Source organism: Ictidomys tridecemlineatus, unplaced genomic scaffold, assembly GCF_052094955.1.
Source record: "Ictidomys tridecemlineatus isolate mIctTri1 unplaced genomic scaffold, mIctTri1.hap1 Scaffold_85, whole genome shotgun sequence".
Classification (NCBI taxonomy): Eukaryota; Metazoa; Chordata; class Mammalia; order Rodentia; family Sciuridae; genus Ictidomys; species Ictidomys tridecemlineatus.
This window is the reverse complement of record NW_027526100.1, coordinates 843,269-860,079: the sequence shown is the minus strand read 5'-3', so window position 1 is coordinate 860,079 and position 16,811 is coordinate 843,269. Positions and strand designations below refer to the sequence as shown.

Sequence of the window (16,811 nt, the reverse complement as noted above, 5' to 3'; positions counted from 1 at the left end):
GTCCCCGAATGACACCTCCTCTGAGCATCATGGCTGAGAAATTCTCTGTCCCACAGACTGTGAGCTCCAGGGGAGGCAGGTGAGAACTCTTGCACATGGCTGCACTCCAATAGGCACGTGACTCATGGCGGGTCTAAACAGAATTCACACATCCATCCTGCTGGGGAGGGGTGTGCTCTCTGTGCAGAGAACATTCCAGCCTGAAGGACAAAAGGGACCCAGAGCCTCAGTAGGAAAGGGCTTGGTCTGTTTGGGATCCAGAAAGAAGCTGGAGGCCTGGGGTGTGGCTCAGTGGGGCACTTGCAGCCTGAGGCCTGGTTAATCCCGGCACTGCCCCAGACAAAACAGGACACAACAGGGTTAAACACAAGAGGTGGGAGCCAGTGACAGAGAGGGACCTGCTCTTTTAACAGGCTGCTCTCCTGAGGACAAGAGGTGGAGGGGAGGGGTCTCTCCCAGCTGCCCCGAAAACAGACACTGGGGCCTATGGGCCTCGCAGGCCCCTTTGCACCTCATGGGGACAATCTGAGCTCAAAGCATATCATTCTCTCTGGCATCCTCACTGTCGCCCATACCTGATGGTTACCAAGACAGAAGAAGAGAGTACATTCTAGGTCTTATAGCCAGAGAAACAGAGAAATGACCTACTCCTTTTAAAGACAGGTAGAGTCAGGCCGGGCTTGGTGACCCACACCCATAACCCCAGAGACTTGGGAGGCCAACACCTCAATTGTCGTGTAGGCCACCGTGTTTGTGGTACCTAGTTACAACAGTCCTAGTAAACTAATACCCTCTGGAAGGAGAGGAAAGCCTGTGTGAGCCCCCATGCAGACCTGAAGCTTCCTAGAGGAGGTGATGGTGAATGGGGCACTGAAGTATGGTAGGAGTTCACCAGGTGGAGAAGTCAGAACATTCCACGCAGCAGGAAGAACACATGTAAAAGCCAGCAGAGGCTGTTTTTTGGACCTCTTTGAATTTCCTGCCTGCCCTGCCCAAGCATCTGAGATCCAGAAACTCTTTTGCTCTGAGATAATGGAAAGATGATGTTGACCAGGGAGCCCCTTGGGCCCAGGCCATGAGATGCATCATTCTCACGGGTAGGGGGTGCACACAAGCCTGCCCATGAAGCCCGGCTGGCTGTGGGGGTGCCGGCTAGGTGGGTGCAGGCAGGAGGAAGCTCCAGCTGTTCCTCAGGGTCCAAAGCCTCTTCCTAGTGAGGCTAGGGTGGGCCGCTCTGGGCTGGCTGGGGCTTTCTTATGGTTCCAAAGGATGCACGGAACCCTGGAAGGACACTCAGACACAAGTGGCTCTCAATACAAGTACTTTATTTTAATTACAATAGTGACACACAAAACTACAGTAGCACGAAACATAATACAAAAAATAGATTCCCACCTCCAAACCCCACACCCATGTGCCCACAGAGAAGCAAGCCCGAGGCTCCCCTGGTCTTGGGAGTGTAGCTGCCCATCTCCCCTTGGCCTTGACACTGTGGAGGGGCAATGGGAGTGGGGATGCTGCCTCTGTGTGGGCCTGGACTTCTCCCCCTGCCCCGCACATCCTGACGGGGAGTGCCATCTCCATTCCCTCTGGCTAGACTCCAGCCCAAGACACTTGTATCTGGCTGGTAGTACTGACAGTTTCCTGGACCACCCTTCCTTGAGGAAGGCAGGAGGGTGGGGCAGTGTAGGCACAGGGAGGCGCAGGGACGGAAAAGGCCCAACTTCCAGGTGGCTGGCTCTAGCTCCTTCCCTGGTTCCTTCTTCTCTTTCTCCCAAAGAGCTCCCAGGCCTTGAACTTGTTTGTGAGGAACAGGGGCCTCACCTGGAGCCCACTCACAAGCCTCCTGCTGACCCGAGCTGTCTGTGCCTCTTGGACAAGGCTTCCTCAGTAAGGGGCGTGCCATGGGGCAGGGTCTGGTCTTTCACAGGAGCTGCTGTGCAGCTGCAGTTGGGTCCACCTACCTGGTGGAGCCTGAGCATCCGCTGTTGGGAGGAGCTGTGGCCTCTAGGAAGGGGTGACCTTCTTGGTCTCTTGACTCCACGGGCCAGACTGCGCTGAGGAACCCTTCCCTTAGCCTCCTGTCTAAGGAGGGGAGCCTGTCCAGCTGCAGGGGCCGTCCTGATCTAAACCAGGGGGCATTGATGGCTGGAGCCCAGGGCGAGGGCAGCGGCATCTACCTTCTACTACCCAGGGCCACAGTCCTGCAGGCCAGAGCTCCTGGGGGATGAGGGGTGGCCCTGTGAGCATCAGGAGTGGGAGTATGGCCTTGGGTTCCAATCAGGACACTTGGGGGCTCCACTGAGGAGGCCAGGGGCCGCTGGGGCAGGGGTCATCTCCTCAGCACGGCCCAGGCCACAGCCTCAGATAAGGCACTAGAGAACTGGTCTGGAACCTGACCAGGCTGGGGGCTGAGGACAGAGCTCAGGGGAGGATCTGGACCCTTCTGCAGACAAGAACGGCAGTCTCTTTCCTCTTTCCCTTGGGGGAGAGGGATCCTGCAAGGCAGAGCCCAGAATGGCTGGGGTGGGGGGTTGCTACAGAGAAGCAACAGGTCCCGCGGGGTGACCTGAAGAGGAAGGGCCAAAAGAGAAGGTCCATGGGCAGCTGCGTGCATCTGGTGCTGGAGGGCCCTGTGCTCCAGATCCAGGGCGCTTGGGTGCCCTCAGACTATGCTGGGGACTCTGACCTGGCTTCATCTGCCATAGCCATCAGTCCCCTGCTGTGACTGTGGGGATGAGATCTTCCTTGCTGGGGTTTCCATGGTTGAACTCTGGGGGGCAGGGGCAGCAAGCTGAGAGCAGCTGGCCATAAACTGGGCCTCTGCCTGGCTTCCACATTTCCTGTCTGTGGGTGGCCATGCAGTAGTCACCACAGTCAGAGGATTTGCTTAGTGGCCTGGGGCAGGTGTGTGTGTGTCCCTGCCTCAGCCCAGCCTTGCAGTGAGGGGGTAAATCAGTGGGACTTCCTTGTCCACAGGTTATTTAGGAAAAAAAAAAGAAAACATAATAAATATAACAATCCTTCCTGCAAAAAAAAAAAAAAAGTGTTTTAAATGCATTTTTCCCTGAAGATTTCCAGTGTATTCCACAATGTTTAAAAAATAGTTCCCCCCAAAAATATATCTTAAAGCATTTGACACAGTGGTAATTGTGGTCTATGTGGTGCTGGATGTGGGTGAGGGGGCTGTGTCCCCTGGCCCTTGTTGCTGTGGGGCCCAGGCCTGGTGAGCCACCAGCCCAATACCCGAATGCCCACTGGAGCTGGTGCATGCTGGGACGCCGGTCTGCACAGGGGAGCAACTTGGGTATGCGGAGGACCCCCACCTGGCCCAGTGCTGGCTGCAAACCCTCCAGTTCGGGGAAGGGGCCCTGGGCGGCCAAGGGGCTGGAAGGAGGGGCGGACTCGGCAGCCTCCCCTTGGGGCTCGTCCTCAGCCCCTTCCTCTCCTCCGTCTTGGCTCTCTGTGCTCTGCCCTTTACCAGACTTCACATTTGTGACGAGGGTTCATGGGTGACCCAAGGGGGCAGTGGAAGTGTTCTGAGAACTCTTTGGAATTGGAGAGGGAGCCGATGACCCTGAAGCGGGAGGGGCTGTGGGGGTCGGTGATGAGGCCTTCGTGGGAGCTCTCGGGCGTACGGACAGAGCACCAGACCTGGGGGAGGGGACAAGGGGGAGAACAAGGGGGAGAAGCTGGGGTCACTGTGCAGGGGTGGAATAAACCCTCGCCTGGTGCTCACACCCCAAGGAGTCAGGAAGGCCCGTGGGTGGGTCGGAGGGGAGGCTGGTGTGCGCCTGTGCCCCTCTCTGACGCAGGTGTCACTGAGCTGTGTCTCTTCAGCCAGAGCCGGGTCTCTGTCTGATGCCAACGTACCAGGCTGGGATTCTGCCCAAACTCTACTTTACAAATCTTGGATTTAGTCCAGATCTCATCTTTCCTGGGCAGGACACTCTCTCGAGAAGCAGCTCTGGGAATCAACTGAAGGCCAACTCAAGTGCCGACCTGGTGGGTCTTGATTTCTTTCTCCCCTGTTTCTGGGGACTGAACCCAGGGCTGCTCTCTCACTGAGCTACATCCCAACCCTTTTCATTTTCTATTTTCAGATAGGGTCTTGCTAAGTTGCTGAGGCTGACCTCGAACTTGTGATCCTCCTGTCTCAGCTTCCCAAAGAGCTGGGATTATAGGCATGCATTACCGTGTCTGGCTATGTTAAGAAGTTTCTAGAACCCCAGAACCAGGAGGGGCCTACTCCACTACATATAGGATACTAGTATTCTTTCTTGGCCCTTCCTTGAATCTCTCTAATGACAGGAAGCTCACCTCCTCACAGGGTAATGACCTGAAGATGGTCTGATGAGTTAGGGAGCTGGTGATCGGAGGGGACCTGTACCTGTTCCCCTAATGAACTCACCTGTGCAAACCCCAGGAAGAAGAGCTGGTTATTGGTGAGACCCAGCGTGGGCAAGGTCTGCTCCTCCCCATTCTTCTTTACCCAGTTCTGGTAAGCCTGGGAGGAGAGAAGGCCAGAGGTTGAGGGCAGCCAAGACACAGGGGCGAGGGGCTAGTGTGCAGGCTGGGGCTGGTTTCTGGGGTTTGGGCTTCGGCTCAGCCTGGAGGATCCCTCCTCTTTCTCTGCTCCCTCCCTAAAGGGGAGTGCAATCTACCCCAAGGCCTAAAACGCCATACAATGCCCATGGCTCTCCAATGTGCACTTTGGCGCCAGCCTCTTCCCTGATCTGGATATTCAACTGCCTTAGCAGGACACCCAAGGTCACATCCAACTCAGCATGGCACAGAAGGAATAAGTCACATACACGTACCCTCACCAAACCTGCCACCATACGATGGCACCACCACCCTCCTAGTTACTCAGGCTCAAAACCCAGAGTGCCCCCCAACTCTTCCAGCCAAGCCAAACACTCAAATCTGACCCTCCTCACCCTTCCCCCTGTTCCACACGGTCTCTTGCCTGGGTAACCACACAACAGCTTCCAACGGGTCGCCCTGACTCAGAGGAATCAAGGACACAAGCCTGGTCCCCTCCTCATGTGGCAAACCATCTAGGGCGGGTGTTGGCAGACCTCCTCTGTGAGGGCCAGAGTAGATGTTCCAGCTTTGGGGCTACCGGTCCCTGTTGAACTATCCTCCTCAGCGTTCAGAGTGCAAAAGTAGCCACAGGCAACCTGTGGACACAGTGTGGCCAGGTCCCCCAAACCTACAGGGACAGGCTGGGGCTGGATTTGCCCACGGGCTGCGGGCTTGCAGACCTGCCTTAAAGAAGGATTTATATCATGTCTCTGGTTTGACCCTGTAGTGGCTCCCACTGTCACCAGAATAGAACCAAGCTCCTTTCTCAGTGACAGAGGCCCTTGCTCCCCACTCCTTCCACCACCCCTTGCCCCTGGCCCTTTTTCCTTGGTGAGTTGCCAGGCTGCCTCTCGGGCTGGGACCTGTATGAGATTCACTTGCTTTCACCTCTGGCCACCTGAGGGTGAAGGTCAGGGGCTCAGAGCCAAGCCAATGAGCTCAGATGGTAGCCACTTACTCTAGACTAGGATCAGAACCCAGAACTGGCTCTGTGCTCAGAGTCCTCCTGGGCCCTGCTGCCCTACCTGGCAATGGGTTCCCCCTCAAAGGTAAGAAGGGGCCAGTTCTGCAGGTGGACCCCACCCTGGCTCTCTCCCGGGTCTCTCAGGCAGGTGGTCTCCAAGCAGAAGGCCTTGGGCACCCGGCTCAGGCTCTGCATCCACAGTCAGTGCTCACGTCCTCCCCATCCCCACCGACAGATGAGGAAACTGAGGCACAGCACTCCTGAAGTTTGCCAGGCGTCTCTACGCTGACCTACTGATGAGGCATGTGGACAGATGTGGACCTGGACAGGTGCACAGGGGGAGCAGACCCACCTGATAGGCCGCCTTGAGGCCCCCATTGTCTGTGATGTTCTCCCCAAGGGTGTGGCGGCCGTTCTTGGGCTCCCCATTCATGCTGTAGCTGCTATACTGCTCCACCATGCACTCCGTCTGCTGCTTGAAGGCCTCCACAGAGGAGTTCTTCCACCAGGGCCGGAGGTTCCCGTCCTTGTCATACTTCCACCCTGTGGTTGGAGCGCAGGAGTGGCACCGGGGGACCTGTCCCTGCTATCGCTCTTCTTCCCTCCCAGTGACAAGTGGGTTCCTCTGTCTGACCCCCACCCTCCAGCCTGCACAGGGACAGGATGTCCATCAGAGGGCCAGAGGACGGGCCAGACCGAGTGGGAGAGGGTGGGGGAAAGTGGCCAGGCAGGCGGCCGAGCAGCTGTGCAAAGGCTCGAGGCGCGGGGTGGATCTCCACTGGCCAAGGGCCTCGGATCCCAAGGAATGGAGGCCAGCAAGGGGCCAGTGGAGTTGACAGAATCAGGAGCACATGACAGGCCTGGTCTCCAGGGTCTCTGCCACTTCCTTCTTCTCCCAAGCAGGGGGCAGTTGAGGAAGACCCTGGACATTAGCTACTGAGGAGGGTGTGACTTCCACGTCTCTGATTCCCACTGAGCACCGAGCACCCAGCACTCTGCAGAAGGTGCTCGCTATAGTCTTCACACGATCCTCTCCACCCCTACCTGGATCTGTTGCACCCATTTTGCAGATAAGGAGGCTTGGAGAATGACATAACTTGCCGAGTTGAGAGCATTTGGCAAGCGGCTGAGCCAGGGTTTAGACTCTGGTCCTTCTCTCAAAAGCTAAGTCCCAGGGAGCAGAGGCAGCAGGGCTAAGAAGCTGATGGGCTCTGTCTGGAGGGACCCCAAGGAAACTGTACCTTGATCATCAAAAGCGTGAGTCAGCTCATGGCCCACGACGACACCAATGCCACCAAAGTTTAAGGCCCTGGAGGGAAAAACACAAAGTGAGAGCAAGGCCTCTGGCTCCTGCCCTGTCATGTGGCCCTCACTTCTTGGGCCTGAGATGTAGCAGAGTCTCTCGGGGCTCTGTGGGACACAGCCCTGGAGACAGTGGGAGGCTGGGCAGTCTAAGGGAGCCAGCTGTGCCCTGTGGGTGATATGCACGTGCTGGACACTCTAGAGGATCACTGTCCCCTCCCACAGACTAGCAGTTAAGCTTTAAAGCAAACAAAGCCTGGGAATGGGCCAGCACCTCTTCCCAAGCTCCACACGGTCATCCCAGGAGTCCAGCTTCTAAGACAGCGCCCTTTCCTGCCAACTCCCTGGCTGTGACTGCTCTAAGCCACTGTCACAGCAATATTTCCCACATGGGGCTCTTGACTGCACAACTGTGCCACGTTCCCCAGTTGCAGGAGCTTTCGGCCCCAGAGACCCCTGGAGGGAAGGCAGGGGACGGGGGCTGCTGCATTCTGCACCCACGACGCTGCAATCCTAGGCCACCTGTCCACCGGGGCGCAGATGGCTCAGTAAGATGGCTGTCAGGGTCAGCTGCAGACACAGGGCTGGCTAAGGGGCAGGGGACCCATTGGGGCACCAGCACCAGAGATGGCCTACTTGGGCAAGGAGCGGGTGTAGAAGGGTGCCTGCAGGATCCCAGCTGGAAACACGATCTCGTTCTTGGTGGGTGAGTAGTAAGCGTTCACCATGGGTGGGGTCATGCTCCACCTGCAAGCAATAGGTGCGAGAGAGCCCAGGCGGTGGGCAGAGTGGAACTCCAGTGGGTTCTCCTTGACCCCAGGCCCAAGTAAACACAAGGACATCGGGCAGCACTGTTTCTGAGGGGGAAACTAGAAAACACCTGAATGTCTATAAATCAGAGATATCACCTCAGAGGATGCCACACCGAGGCGCTCACAGACAGCAAGAGGGACCATCAGATATTGAACTGAGGTTATTTTTGAGGCTTGAAATGTGTCTAGAAACTGTTTAAAGGTGTGGTCTGTGGACAGTCCCCAAGATCCTCTGGTTTATGATGTCAAAACTATCTTCATTATAACACTGAGACACTTTGCCTCTGCCACGTGTTGAGATGTGCATCATGGTACAAATGCAACTGTGGATGACACTGCTGCCGCCTAGGCAGGAAGCCAGGCAAGTCCTAGCGGCCACCTCTCCTTCCCCAGAAGGTGCTCCAACCAAAACAAACCAGCCAGTCATTTTCATTGACAACACCCAGGAAAAAGTAGCCTAACTATTAATTCCATTAAATCTCAGCTCCCAAGTACCAGTCTTTAATATCTCGTGTGACCAATGGGGGAATACCCACGTGGTGCTTCAGGCCTCTCTCATCCTCTTCGGATGACTGACCAGCCATGGAATTTTGGACTTGGGCAACTAGGCAGACATATTCTTGAAAATGAAAAGGGAAGCTTAGCACCTCAGGGGAAATAATTCACATTTTGTCATTTACTACCAATGATAAAAATCTGAGGTTTCAAAAAAACTAAAGTTTTAAAGAAAAATTAAAATTTTGGAAAAGTTGTATTGACCATCATGAATTTGATAGTACTTTAAGACTTTTCTCAGGAGGTCAACTATGTTAACTAATGTGAAAAAAAATTTTTTGGGGCTGCAGTATATGAGAGTGGGAAATCTGTAAATCTTAGTGGAACCACGATTTTTTTTCTTTTCTGTTTTTTTTTTTCATACTGGGGACTGAACCCAGGGTGTGTAACCACTGAGCCACATCCTCAGCCCTTTTTAATATAGTATTTAGAGACAGGGTCTTGCTGAGTTGCTTAGGGCCTTGGTAAGTTGCTGAGACTGGCTTTGAACTCATGATCCCTCTGACTCAGCCTCCTTAGCTGCTGTGATTGCAGGTGTGTGCTACCATGCCTGGCAAAATGCTATTTTCCAAAGGACCAATGCATGAGGCCATGATTATGTAAAAATCCAAAAAGTGCAAGACAGATCAATGATTTTAGTGTACAGGGTATGAAAAGTTCATGGATAAGTTTTCAGATTTTTCATATTGTATTTTTTGGAAGGGGGGGCAAGGAGGCTAATGGGGATTGACCTCAGGGCACATGACCACTGAGCCCCAGCCCAGCTATATATTGTATTGTATTTAGAGACAGGGTCTCACTGAGTTGCTTAGTACCTCACTTTTGCTGAGGCTGGCTTTGAACTTCTGCCCATGCCTCCTGAGCCACTGGGATTACAGGTGTGCACCACCACGACTGGTTTAGATTTTCCACACTGTATTAATCTTTCATTCCTTGGGGACTGAACCCAGGGGTGCTCTATCACTGGGCTTCATCCCTTGCCCTTATTTTTTACTTTGCTAAATTGCCTAGGCTGGCCTTGAACTTTGGCTCCTTCTGCCTCAGCCACCTGCGTAGCTTGGATTGTAGATAAATACTGCTGTGTCTGGCTAGAAGATAAGTTTAAGTGAAAAATTTTAATCTAAAATTTAAAAATCCGGGTAAATTGGCAGTAGTGTCTGTGCCATATTCTGAAGGTGAAGGCCCACCTACCTTCTTGTTTGTTAGGGGGACCCTGGTTGACAATAGAAAACTTGGAGGAAAAGGATGTTTGAACCTCCATTGCCCACAAGAGGGCGCCAGAGGCAAAGAGGACTTGTTCTGACTTTTGGTAAGATTTATCCTGTTTCAGGAGTGGAGGGAGTACTGGGCTGACTATATCTAACTTTCCTGGGGAGACCATTTTAAAAAGAAGGGTCTTTCTCCAGATTATTCTGACTTAAGATCTGGGGTAGAAGTTAGGCTATGGCCAGGTGCAGTGGTGCCCAACTGTAATCCAGCAATTTGGGAGGTAGAGGCAGGAGAATCACATGTTCAAGGCCAACTTCAGCAACCTAGTGAGGCTCTCAGCAACTTAGTCAAACCCTGTCTCAAGATAAAAAATAAAAAAGGGCTGGGAATTTAGCCCAGTGATAAAGCACTCCTGGGTTCAATCCCCAGGAACTCCCTACCCCCACTGCAAAAGCCCCCACAACCAAACACCACCATAACAACAACAACAAAAAAAACCATCAGGAGGCAACCCCTACACCCACACCCACATTTTTGGCAGTGCTGGGGAGGGAACCCAGGGTCTCAAGTACTAGGCTGTACTCTACCACTGAGCTACACCCTCATCCTAGGAGACTATTTTTGAAACTGCTCCCTAAGGAACACTGATGCACAGTGGGATTTGCAGTGTTCATGTGCTTGGTTATTAGCACCCATCTAGAACCTTCCCCAGCTCTCAAGGAGACAGTGGGAGAAACCACTGCTCCTGTTTGTGAGGAGTTATGGGACATTCACGCATGCGGAGGGCCTCCTCTCAGGGCCTGGCTCTCCCCAGTTCCCACACTGGATTGCTTTAATGACCCCAGAACCACTTCCCTTCCCATCTACTTCGAAGATAATGAAATGAAGGCTCTGAATGCGGAAGCCATGAAGCTGGGATGTGGTGCCAGGCCTCCTCGGCCTCAGAGGCCAGGTTCACTCTGCCAACAGGCTGGGCACTGCAGCACACAGACTGGGGCCAGGATGGGCTCTATTCTGGCTTTTTTTTGCAGAGGGTTCTGGGGATTTAACTCAGGGGCACTCGACCATTGGGCCACATCCCCAGGCCTCTTTTGTATTTTATTTAGAAACAGGGTCTCACTGAGTTGCTTAGCGCCTCGCCGTTGCTGAGGCTGGCTTTGAACTTGCGATCCCCTTGCCTCAGCCTCTTGAGCTGCTGGGATTACAGACATGGGCCACCGTACCCAGCGGCTTTTGGTTTCTTAATTTGAAAAGAGGGCCTCTGTGACAGTCATACCTGGCACCTGATAGTGGGTGGGGAAGGCAAGCTCAGCGGGGTGCATCCCCATGGTGGGGAACCAAGGCCTTCCTGGACGGGCCTGAGGGACTCACTGGTCTCTGTTGGGGGCTTTCCTGAGCTGGTCAGCGGTGACCCTCCATGAGAAGTTGAAAAATCGCATGGCGGTCTCAAAGTAGAGGTCTGGAACTGCCTTGTACTGAAGAAAGAAGCAGAGACACAGGATGGGAGCATGCCCAGAGGAAACTCAGAAACAGACCCCTCGAGGTGAAGGGATGGGTCAGCAGGCCCAGGGCCAGAGTGTGGGCTTGGAGCTGCAGGCTCTGCCCCTCCGGAGCCTCTAACCTGCTGGGCCCAGCAACAACTGTCTCCTTCAGGCGCCTGACAGTGTCACAGTGCTGCAGGATGCCCCAGTAGTGGTTCCCTTGGGCAAGAAGTATCTCCATCACTGTCCTGCAGGACTGTGACGATGGGTGTGTTCTCCGTGTATTCTATACCCACCCTGGCCAATATGGTAGACCCTGGTGACAGGTGGCTACCGAGCATCTCAAATGTGCTAGTGTAATTAAATTTTAATTAACTTAAGTTTTGATGAATTAAATAGCCCCCCCATGGCTGGTAGCTAACAAATTGGACAGCACAGTTTTAATGAACCACACTGGAATCTAGCTCTGAAATGTAAGGGGACAGGTGTTATCACACCCCCACCCCTGGGCAAGGCCTCTCAGCTCCTGACAGGTGCAAAGCCCTCCCCCAGGTCCACTCCAGATCTTTACGGTGTACCCAAGGGCTGCGATAAAACACTGTCCTGTGGGCCCTGCCTGAGCTATCTCCAGGAGACTCTGGGTCTTGCATCATGATGACCCTGGGGTGTCTGAAATTATTCTCAAGAAACATGGCTGTGGAATGAGTCTCCTATTCTCAGAAGTAATTTTAATAGTCTTAGGTTTTAAATAGAACCATGACGAGAGGTTATTATAATTTTAAAAATGCCTGAATTTCAGAAATTTCACTCATGAGAAGATAGGAAACTATCATTTGGGGCAAAATCACAACCCACTTAAAGGGGTGATGTGCCGAAGGTTCTGGCAGCATTCTGGCAGCAGGGAGGCAGCAATCCCCCTCCGCCTCAGTGGAGTGTCACCGTGCATTTGGGATGGCTGCCTCCTCGTTCCCATCCCCATCTCACGGTCAAAATTTGAGGTCCAAGTTTTCTCTGAGGAGGTCGGGGTACAACCCTGAAGACTGGTGGCCACTCTGGGGCAGGAGCGGGGTGTGAGGAGCTTCACTTTCTACCCACCCCATGGTGTTTTAGGGCCGAAATGCTGGCCAGCTGACCCCAGCCCTGTGGGCTCTGGGCTCAGGGTCAGGTGGTGCTGTACCTTTTAGGATCTGCTTCCCCAAGACCTTTTTTTTTTTAAATTTTTAGTTGTAGATGGACATAATATCTTTATTTTCTTATTTATTTAATGTGGTTCTGAGGATCGAACCCAGGGCCTCACGTGTGTGAGGCAAGCACTCTGCCACTGAGCCAACCCCAGCCCCCCTGCCCCCAGTTTTATGTAGTGCTTGGGTTGAACCAGTTGGAGTCATGATGCAAGGCCAGCGTTCTCCCACTGAGCTAATCCCCTGATGGCTGTCATGATGCCAGGTCAGCCTCCCTGCCTCCAGAAGCCCTGGGCATCCCGCCCACCTTGGCCCCTCCCCAAGTGGGCACTTGGGATGGCAGGGCATAAGCCACTCACGTTGTTGAACACTTTGTCCAGTTCCTTGGGGTCCATAATGAAGTTGGGGTAGCCTATCATGTTGTAGATGGCGTCCACCTAGATGGGAGGGACACAGAACTGAGCACCTGCGATGCTGGCCAGCTGGCCCCAGCTCTGTGGGCTCTGGGCTCAGGGTCAGGTCAAGGGGCCGGGGATCAGGCACCTCCCCACTTAGGACTTTCACATCTCTTTTTGGAAACATTCCCTCCTTGCCTAACTTATCTTTTTTTAAAAAAATATTTATGTTTTAGTTATAGGTGGACACTATATCTTTTTTTTTTTTTTACTTTTATGTGGTGCTGAAGATCGAACCCAGTGTCTCACACAGGCGGGGCGAGTGCTCTACCGCTGAGCCACCACCCCAGCCCCCAGTTAATCTTTTGAGTTTCTGATTAAATGTTGCTTCCCCAAGGGAAGCTGCTATGGTCCAAATGTGTCCCCAAAATTCAAGGGTTGGAACCTTTGGCAGGTGATGAGGTTCTGAGGCTCCATCCCCCACTGCTGGGGAACTAGGAGCTGTGGAGTGAGCAGGCACCACAGTAGCTTGGTCCACCTCTCTTGCACGTGCTCTCCTGCCTGTCCACCCTCAGCCAAGAGATGTGTGACACTAGGATTCAGGCTGTGCCCCCAGCCTACTACAATGGTCACAAGGCAGGACAGCATCCATGCGTGCCCAGGGGACAGGCTAGTCTCTCCTGGCCCTGCTCTCTCTCTGCTGCTCTCGCCTGGTGCAGGAAGCCTGGGTGCCCGAGCCCCTGGGCGGCCTTACCTTCTCCTTGGCTGACTTCTGGGTGTCCTCATCCATTCACTTCAGCGTGCTCAGGCTCTCCTCAAAGGCCTTCTTGATCTCCAGGATTATCTCGCTGGCCTGAGGAGACAGATGTTGCACCCTCAGCTCTGGAGACTGTCCCCCTGGATGCAACCAGTGCCCCAGGCAGGATGACACTGGACCCGAGGTCAAACTGAGCCCACGCTCAAGGCCTCGGGTTCTGCAGAGCGGGCTAAGAGGGTGGCCACGCCTGTGCTTCCAGACCATGTTCCTAACATGGACATCCTGTGAGACAAGACGGGCTTTCCGCGCACTGGTCTCTGTGGTTGAATGAGCTTGGATGTGCCTTGGGGAAGCAGAAAGGTTCACAGCAGGACTTTTCAGAGCCTTTAGCATGGTGGAGTGCTCGTTTGGAGCCATCCAGAAGACATGGCCTCTCCCAGGCTGATGGGATCCTTTTTGATGGAATAGAGCTTTAACACCCAGAGAACTTGATCTGAGGAGCACTCAGAAAGGCCACACTCAGGCGCAAATGGCAGCTGTTGAGGGTGACGGTGCACGGGCAGACCCAGGGGCCAAAGATAGAAGATGGAAGGATTCTGGGGAAGGGGAAGGCAAGAGCCGTGGGGTTGGGGCCAGACAGACCTGGATTCAGATTCTGCCTCAGCAGATGTGATAAACAATTGCTGCCACTGACTGTAGCTTATTTTGGGCCAGGTGTTCTTTACGTGTCGCATCTCATTTTGTTATGGCCAGGCTTTGTGGGCAATGACCACACAGACTCCATTTTGCCCTGAGACTCCACATCATGTAAGAAATGCTTCTCCCATGGAAAAGCTCCGCCTCTGCACCCATCAGCGAGCGGTTGCCTAGCATAGCATGTTAGGCGACACAGATGGCAATTCTTATACAATGTAAAAGTGTCCTCTCTTCAGTTCCCATTTTTCTTGGACAATCTACCCTGTCAGAGGTGGACTGTCTAGATGTTCGTAGCCATTCTTTAACTTGTCCTTGACTAGGGACGTTTTGGCCCACCCTCTTTACTGCTTATGATTTTAGATCTTATGATGTTTGTTTATGGTTTTGGGTCATAGCAACAGCCACTTATGCGTTAATATGGTTTTGGACTACAAAAGGTGTGCTCGAACCCTGGGAGGGGGTGGAAGGGTGTGGACTAGCAGCCTGGCCCTTGGCCTGTCTCTTGCTTTAAGATCGACTTGGTGATTTATTGCAATCTCACCTTAACAATTTAACACCCCTCTGCAGAAGGGACAGCCCTACTTTCATGTCCCAGGTGAGGGGAGAACACCGCTCAAGTCACCCAGCCAAGTGACAGAGCCAGAATCTGAGCTGGGGGCTGGCTGTCTCCCCAGCACTCAGACATGATGATCCTGTACCTGCCCGAATAATTCTGTCACCCTCAGAGTAAGAAAAATGTCACTTCCAGGTCAACATTACCTGGTGGGGTCCTTCACAGCCCCAGGAGGTGGAGATGGTTGTGGTAGCCTCGTGGGGTCACTGGGAAGATCAAATTAAATAACACAAACTGGCCTGGCGCTCAACCACGGAAGTCATTTAGTAAGTCATTCCCTGCAGCCTGAGAAGACGGCCTCTGAGTTAAAGAAGGCCCCAGGATCCTGTGGCCTGGAGTAGGAAAGGCCCAGGGCAGAGCAGAGTGTGGGCTGTCAGGCTGGCGGCAGGGTGGGGGGTGGTCCAGCAGATGTGATGCCCACTCTGTCCACAGGGGAGGTACTCACTATGTTCTTGCTGTCCTCGGCGAAGGTCGCTTTGACAAACATGGGGCCCGGGGCAAAGCCCAGGTTGTTTTCCGTGTCACTCATGCAAAACTTCCAGCAAGGAAGGCAGGTCTGGAAAACACGAGCGCAGAGGGTCACTGGGCCCAGTCCTCCTTCTCCCAAGGCCTGGCTGGGAGGTGGCGCCATAGGAGGCCTATGCTTTCCCCCAGAACTCCAGGGAGACAAACCTCTTCTGGCCACAGAAGTTACTTTAGGCCACAGACACCCCTCATGGCCACCATCTACTGTCTCCTGAGTACCAGCCTCTGTGCTTGGCAGTTCACGAAGGTCTGCCACTGAGCACCCCTAGCAGGCAGGGATGGGCCACTGGACAGACAGGAAGCAGAAATTCAGTAAGGGCAGTCACTGGTCCAGTAGGTGACAGTGGGTAGGGGTGCCACAGGGATGGGAACTCTGACATGCCTGGTCCTCCATCCGGGTCTCCCGCCAACTCCACCTGGTCCTGCCTCCTGGAGGACACAAAGAATCTTGGAGGCGCAGTACCTCGGGAAGCTGCCCGTCCACCTGAGCAACGGCAACCTTCCCAGAAGGCCAGGGGCCCAGCCCCATTTACAGCCTCCTAGAGAGAGAAGGCTACAGTGACATCACAAAACTTCAATGTCGGCTTTTTTTTTTTAATGTTCTAAGGATGCCAGGCAAGCGCCTCACCACTGAGCCGCATGCCCACTCCAACCCTAGCTCTTTCCTTATATTTTATTTTGAGATAGGGTCTCTCAATGCTCATTGCCCAGAATGGCCTTGAATTTGCAATCCTCCTGCCTCAGTCTCCCCAGCAGCTTGGATCACAGGTGTGTCACTGCGCCAGGCTTAATTTGGTTCTTCCTCAGTCTCACCCACAAGCAGTGCTAGCCCACAAGACACCTCAGTAGGAACCAGAAATGGTCCTTGAGCTGCAGCTCCCCAGAGCATGGGCTGATAAAGAGCACCGGGAGGGTTTCAGCCTCGCTGTCCCCCTGCCCGGCCATCCCTCCATGGACAGTGTGTATGACCAGGTGTGATGACCCTGCTTATGTAAACCGGTCCAGCTGCAGGGTCCTCTTAACCCTGAGGAACAGGCATGACAACCAGCTCGGGGCAGCCTGCTTCACACCAGCCCTACTTTGAACAACCCAAATGCCCATTGGCAGACAGATGGATAAACAAAATGTGGTGTTTTTCTACAGCGACATACTACCTGGCAGCACGGAGCACCAGCTACTCAGAGATGCCACAACATGACGAATTCCACAGACTCACTGAGACAGGCGGCCAGGCAGACAGTGTAGGACTCGGCTGCCCATCTGCAGCACCTCAGGGAGACATAGGAAGGGGCCCGAGGGCATGTGGGTAACTGGGTCCCGGAAACCTTGTTTGTCCTGACTGGGCTGGTGGTCACACACACGACTTCATTGTCACAAATCAACCAACTGTATCCTTCACCCACACTCTATGCACATGTGTGTGCATATTGTTTTTAAGTGCTGGGGGTTGAACCCAGGGCATCACACATGCTAGGCGGGCTTGCTTTCTTAATGGGGTGTTATAGATGGAACCCAGGGCCACACTAACACCACACTAAACTAGTCTATGTCTCAAATTTTTATTTTGAGACAGGGTCTCCCTGGAATTACCAGAGTGTGCCACCATGGCCAGGTATACTGAATACTGTATTGTATGTAAATTATGACTTAAAACATTTTTTTTTCTAGTCAAGAAGGAAGGAAGGCCATTCGAGTCTAAGTGTAGCCCCTGGATTCTGCTTAGCTGTCCCAACC

General features: G+C 53.6%; 1 pseudogene across 1 annotated transcript in view; it reads right to left on the bottom strand.

The window, feature by feature from the left end:
- Positions 1-1,308: 1,308 nt before the first annotated feature.
- LOC144374747 (endothelin-converting enzyme 1-like) overlaps positions 1,309-16,811 on the bottom strand; it is a 40,078-nt pseudogene continuing 24,575 nt past the window's right edge. Inside the window, exons 9-17 of the transcript XR_013434064.1 lie at positions 14,998-15,108; positions 13,241-13,339; positions 12,451-12,528; positions 10,801-10,904; positions 7,490-7,600; positions 6,793-6,860; positions 5,904-6,094; positions 4,412-4,507; positions 1,309-3,654 (exon numbers count right to left, since the gene is read on the bottom strand). The product of XR_013434064.1 is annotated as an endothelin-converting enzyme 1-like (transcript). The remainder of the gene's footprint in view (positions 3,655-4,411; positions 4,508-5,903; positions 6,095-6,792; positions 6,861-7,489; positions 7,601-10,800; positions 10,905-12,450; positions 12,529-13,240; positions 13,340-14,997; positions 15,109-16,811) is intronic.